Raw genomic sequence first — 6,000 nt, 5'->3', positions numbered from 1 at the left:
ATTATGATAATTGTATTACATTTATTTAATTAATTTATTTATTTTGATAATATGTAATAATTTACAGAAAAAAAAATTAAAACTATCTCCCTCTGATAAAATATCCGTTCGCTAGAGCGCACTACGCGATCTTGTGTGGGATTCTATTTCTGTACATTGTACATTATTTTTAAAAATATATTATATTTTGGGTGTGATGTAGGTAACATTATAAAACATAACAAGCTCTCATATTTTCAGAACCTACATAATATAATCAATTTATGCGGCTTTGCTTACAGTTGGTGCTCAGCGTGGTTGGCTTTCAATCAGTTAAGCGAGGTTCGATTCTCGGCTGTGGCATTTTTGAAGTGAAACCTTGTTGAGGTGGGGGAGCCGCTCACGAACGTTCTCTCTCTTCTCTTCTTTCCTCTCTCTCAGACACCAGCGAACTGCGCCACGCCAAGCATCAGCTGAAACTAGAAGTTTCACTTCTGTCTTGCGTAGGCTTGACACACCCACTTTTTTTATTTTCTGGGGACAAATTTAATTTTTTTGAAATTCTCTAGCCACCCCCCCCACGAAATTTTTTTATTTTCACGTAAAAACATCAATTTTAAACATGTCCCACCTAACAGCAAATTCGGCTACTTTACGCTACCTTATGTATGAGAAACGGCGATATTAGGTCAAGATCCGTTGGCAACACTGAATTACGAATGGAAATTTCCGTACGTTTGCGTCGGCACAAACAAACTGTATGCAATAGCTGCGTTCCACATGACGTCATTAGGTTTTTTCCATTCGTTTTCTCCGAACGCGCCGGCTGGCATTCGGAACGTGCGTAAGGAATTTGTTCCGTTCGGAACTAAAACGAACGTGTGCGGCAGTTAATGTATTTTCTACTGATTCCGTGCATTCGGATGTCCGAATACGGAAAACGAATTCGGAAATCGAATACGAAAAACGTATGTATGCGGCCAGCCTACATCAAACATATACTTGCGTCCATTGATGTAATGCTTGCTTCAGGTCGGTAGTTCTGATTTTTTTTGTTTTGTTGAGTTGTTTATGATGTTAGCACAATGAACAATCCAAATCCAAAATCATAAAAACCATGAAATTTTCTACCATTCTTCAGTTTTTGTCGATTTTAACTCTGAAGGACTAATTTTATAAGGACTAAGAACGATTTCAAAGTAGACTAAATTTGCTACAATTTAAGCTTAAAACCGTCTCCGTAGACCAAATGGTTTCCAAAATGTAGCTTTTCAAAATTTATTAAAAACTAGCCGTAGCGGCCACCCTTTGCTGTGGCTCAGTCTGTCTGTGCAACAATAACGCGTGTTGCTTTTAAGTCCAACCGACGGCGCTGTTTTTTTATGAATATATAATTTATGGTTATATGCTATTTGTTTTTTCAGGTCTTAAAATACTTCACACAGGATATAAATCATCGCAAATAAATAATTTATATTTTTAGAAATTAGAAAACATGTTAATATAAAAGCAGATATAATTAACAAGAATTTTTTTTAATAAACTCTCTTTTAAATATTTTCCCACTCAACTGGTCTTTCCCGTCTAACGATATTGTAATTTCTAATTCTTATAAACCCCGCCCACTCGAACCCCTCCCCCCTCCTTCCACTTCTTTTTTCCAATTGTAATATGTATTTAATTTTTTACTTCAATGTATACTTACTCCTGATGAGGTGAACTTCTTTCATGTAACATGTAGAGGTTGTATGTAATTAAGTGATGTAAACAAAGTTATTCATGTTTTAAAAAAATAAATAATGCCATCACAAAGTGATAAGTTTCCAGAAGAAATCTTCTTATTAAACGCTTGCTAATGGTCAAGTAATTTTGCGTATTGTTAGCTGCATATTTAAATATTCGCGCCAGTCATTTGGTTCGTTCTTATACCGCCAGAGGGGCAGAGTGGTCGAATTTTGCCTGCAGACCCCTTATTCGGGATTTTCCCGAAACATACGATTTGAATTCGACCAATCAGAGGGCCTAGATCGTCCAGACTATCAGATAACATTAAAAACATTAAAAACAATAAATAAATAAAACAATAACACAGTAAAAAACTGATCACATTTAAGGATTATTGCATATCTTCATGTGTATTTGCATTTTAAAAGAAGCAATGTTATTCAAATTAAACATGTTGACGGAGAAAGATACTGAACAGATATTCACTAGAAACGATTTTTTAAACTGATTTCACCAATTTACACGAGACCTATCCTCTCCTGGACCGCATGTAACCCAAGAAAGTTTATATTTTCAAGGAATAATATCGATATGTTTTAGCTTACTTCGGGCACACTGACACACCCATTCCACACTTCTATCTGTTTATCGGTTCAGTGAATTGAATAATACGCTTTTTGGAATTAAACTTTGGAATCATTACGGCAAACACAGATTATTCTGTCAGGCCTCACTCGAATAGGTTTTTTTTAAACTATCCCACAGCCAAGTGGGGGAGTAGGTAGTACAAAAAATTACTATCCTCCTTGTACTAGACACCTGCCCGTAACATTGACTGTAAAATGTTTCTGACTGTTATAGTTTCCTCTCAAGGGTACCTTGGGTAAGGATTTGCAATGAAACACAACTTCACGAAAATCGTCGGACAACTAACTGATTGGGATAGTTGTTTGCGTATTTATTGGTCTAAAAATTAAACAGTTTCTACACGTGAAAGTGTGCAGAAATTATTATTTTCTATAAACAGGATGCATGAGGGCAAAGGAACCAAGAAAAATATCCGAAATTTAATTACTACCTTAAATCCCATTTGACACATGGTACGTGTCCGGTGATAAGCCTCATAAAGCATTCGGCGTCGTTAAATGTGTGATAACAGATAAATATTTATTTCCTTAATTATTTAGGTACATCCACCTGCTGTCCGGTAAACTCCTTATATTAGCTTAAATACTTGACTTAACATTTTAGTATTTTACGTATTCCTGTGTAAATTCATAAGTTTCATTTAAAGCTTTTTATATTTCATGTGTATTGTAATAGGATTACATCAATCTGTAATGCACAAAAAAAGTTACCACTAATAATTGACTGAATAATTGGGATTTCTATAGTTTAAAAGCCCATTATACAGAAAAATGCATGGGGTCGTCGGAAGACCCACTTGGTTACAGACGTTTTGTTTGGCATCTTGGCCTGTCAAGAGTTAAAGAAAAGAATAAAAGTCGTCTAAGAAAATGTAATTACTTTTCATTCCCTTCCCAGTCAATTAGTCTCCGGGAGTTAGTTTAACCACAATGCGATACCCGCTTCTGACACTGAATAAAATAGTCAAAGTATTTTTTTATGAAACGCTACGAGCTTGCGGAGAAATAGCTAAAGATCGCTTTTTTATGTGAGTACCGCACAAGAGTCCCAACTGCTCCCTACAGTCTGGAACCAGTGAGACTGACATTCCCAATTGAGGTAGTGGGGAGGGGAAGGAGACGAAGAAGAGGAAAGGTGGTAAAGTACCTGGATATTCAGATTTGGACACCAGAAATGGTTGAAGACATTTATATTAATATTTAGCCATTATATTAATATTTTCCACTCTGGAACGCGCCGCAAATATACAATACACAATACACATGTATTTCTTTAATGAGTAAATTTTACTTGCGTGCGCCGTGATTTGAACACGTGACCTCCGGATTCTTGGTCAAGGATAGTAGAACACTGAATAGAGATCGGTGGAGGCGCGTTATGGTCATTTTCTAATATTATTATTATATTTTTTTTATTTCTTGCTAGAGCAATCCCGATGAGTTACAAAACTCATTGTAGGACGAGAGGAACTTTCAATACATGGGTGGGAGTTAATAGGTACAATTTTACATTGGTATTTTGATAACAAATTTATAAGTTCACATACAAAACAGTACAAAAATAGAAATATATCATAATTATAAGTGTCTCATACAAAAAAATACACAAATAGAAAAAGGGAGGTTAAGCAGAACCAACAAGGAGAAACAAAAAAGGAAACAGACAGTGATATACACATAAGCACAGAGCCAAGGTAGGAATTTAGAAGAAGGTACTTACCACTAATACATTGGTAAAAATAGATTAAGCTCGATTACAAATACAGGGGATAGAAAAGGAGAGAGAAACAAAGCAAAGTACAACACGAAAATAATTACGTATTTTCGTTTTTATATCGAAACAAATTTTATAAAGGTTTTATTAAATTGGTGACATCAGTTTTCTTTCCAATACCGATAGATCATACGTTTAAGGATTATCCGTACGTTACAACTATTTAGAGGATAATTATATTTATAAATCATTTATTTCATGCTCTACAGAAGATTATTAGATTATAAAAAGTTTATGTATAATTAAAGTCTAATTTGATAAAAATTCAATCGCAACAGGTGGGGTTACTATCGATTTATATTGTATTTAAAAAGCGTAGATGCGTATACCCGTCATGATGTTTATAAAAAGTGATTTTATCCCTGCAGTTGTCGAAAAAAGCTTTGCGCACTATGAAGTACGAAGTAATGCAAACTTGTGTGTTTTTTGCTTAAAATTGATTGCTTATAAATATATTTCTTTATATTAAATACGGAAGTAGAAAACATCTTAGCCTTACAAAAAATTGATCATTTATTTGACTTTTTATAAGCCCAGAAAATAACAAAGTATCAGGCCTATAAAACTACTTTAAAGATCGAAATCTCCTACTTATGAAACCGTTTTCGATATTGGTTTTATTGTACAATGTGGAATATTAAGTTCTTTAGAAAATTATCATTAAAACATTCAAATATTTGTGCCTGAACTCGCAAAATCAAATTACACAGTTTTTGGTGACCTTTTTTTTTGGTAATTTAAAATAGACGGCTGGTATTAAGCAGGAATTTAAACCTTATCGCCATTTACATAAGTAGTGCTGGGCGGGTATCCTTACTTTTTCCTTTGCTTTTTATTTGTTGTACGAAACGTGAATTCATTTTGTTCTTTTATCTTATTCTATTGTTTGCTAAAGTGCCAATATGGATACATTGAAATGAATATCCCATTCACATAACTGGGAATAAAGGTATTTCATTTAATGTAAATTTTAGTTCACTAATATAATTAAGTTCTGCTTTATGTTAAAGCCCTATATCTATCCTATTAAAAAAAAAAAATGACAATTACTATCAATATTAGGTATTATGAAAAGCAGTATTTAAGAAAAAATATTTGAAATGAGCAGTGATTATCGTAAAACATACAATTAGAAGCTGAGCGTGAATTTAATCCAAGATAGTTTCAACAAATCACGTTTATAATAAAGATTGTGACTTTCCAAATAATGAGTACCGAGGTATCGATTCTCCAATCCAGGCCGCTCGCAATCCCCGTCGAAAGTACATACCTACATTGGTCGACATTCTTATTCTCGAGTCTGTGGTTCGTCCCACTCGTTGTTCGAGTGGAATGACTTCGTCGAGAATCGAGGCCTTTTTTTGTTTTTATTGGGCCTACATTCTGCAATATTCGTAGAAGTCATGATATGTAGTCTGCAGATGTCCAATAATAAGTTATGAATATGATCCAATCCTGCATAATAGCATGTCTTATTCTTCTTTATTCTTTTTTAAATTTATTTCTTTTTTATTTTCGTTTTTCTGTTCTCTATTTTATTTCATATTTTCTATTTCCGTTATAAATTTTCTACTGTAATCCCTCCTATTTTCAACACGTTTATATATTTAGTTATATTCACACTAGACCTCACTTAACTATATTCCATTGGTCACCACGAAACAGACAGTCGCCTAGTATGGTGATTTAATGTATCATATATAAATAAATGTTATAATGTATTATAAATATTTTAAAAATAAAAATTTTTAAAACTAGGCGCAACAAACTGTATTGTAAATTGTAATGTCCTCCATCAAATCACACACAGGTAAGTGTATAATTTGGATCTCGGTTCAGAGGTCAATGGTTCAACACACAACTAGGAAAAATTTA

The sequence above is a fragment of the Hesperophylax consimilis genome, chromosome 13 (genome assembly GCF_061612785.1).
Source record: "Hesperophylax consimilis isolate HC1 chromosome 13, BYU_Hcon_1.0, whole genome shotgun sequence".
Classification (NCBI taxonomy): domain Eukaryota; kingdom Metazoa; phylum Arthropoda; class Insecta; order Trichoptera; family Limnephilidae; genus Hesperophylax; species Hesperophylax consimilis.
Note: the sequence above shows the minus strand (reverse complement) of the source record.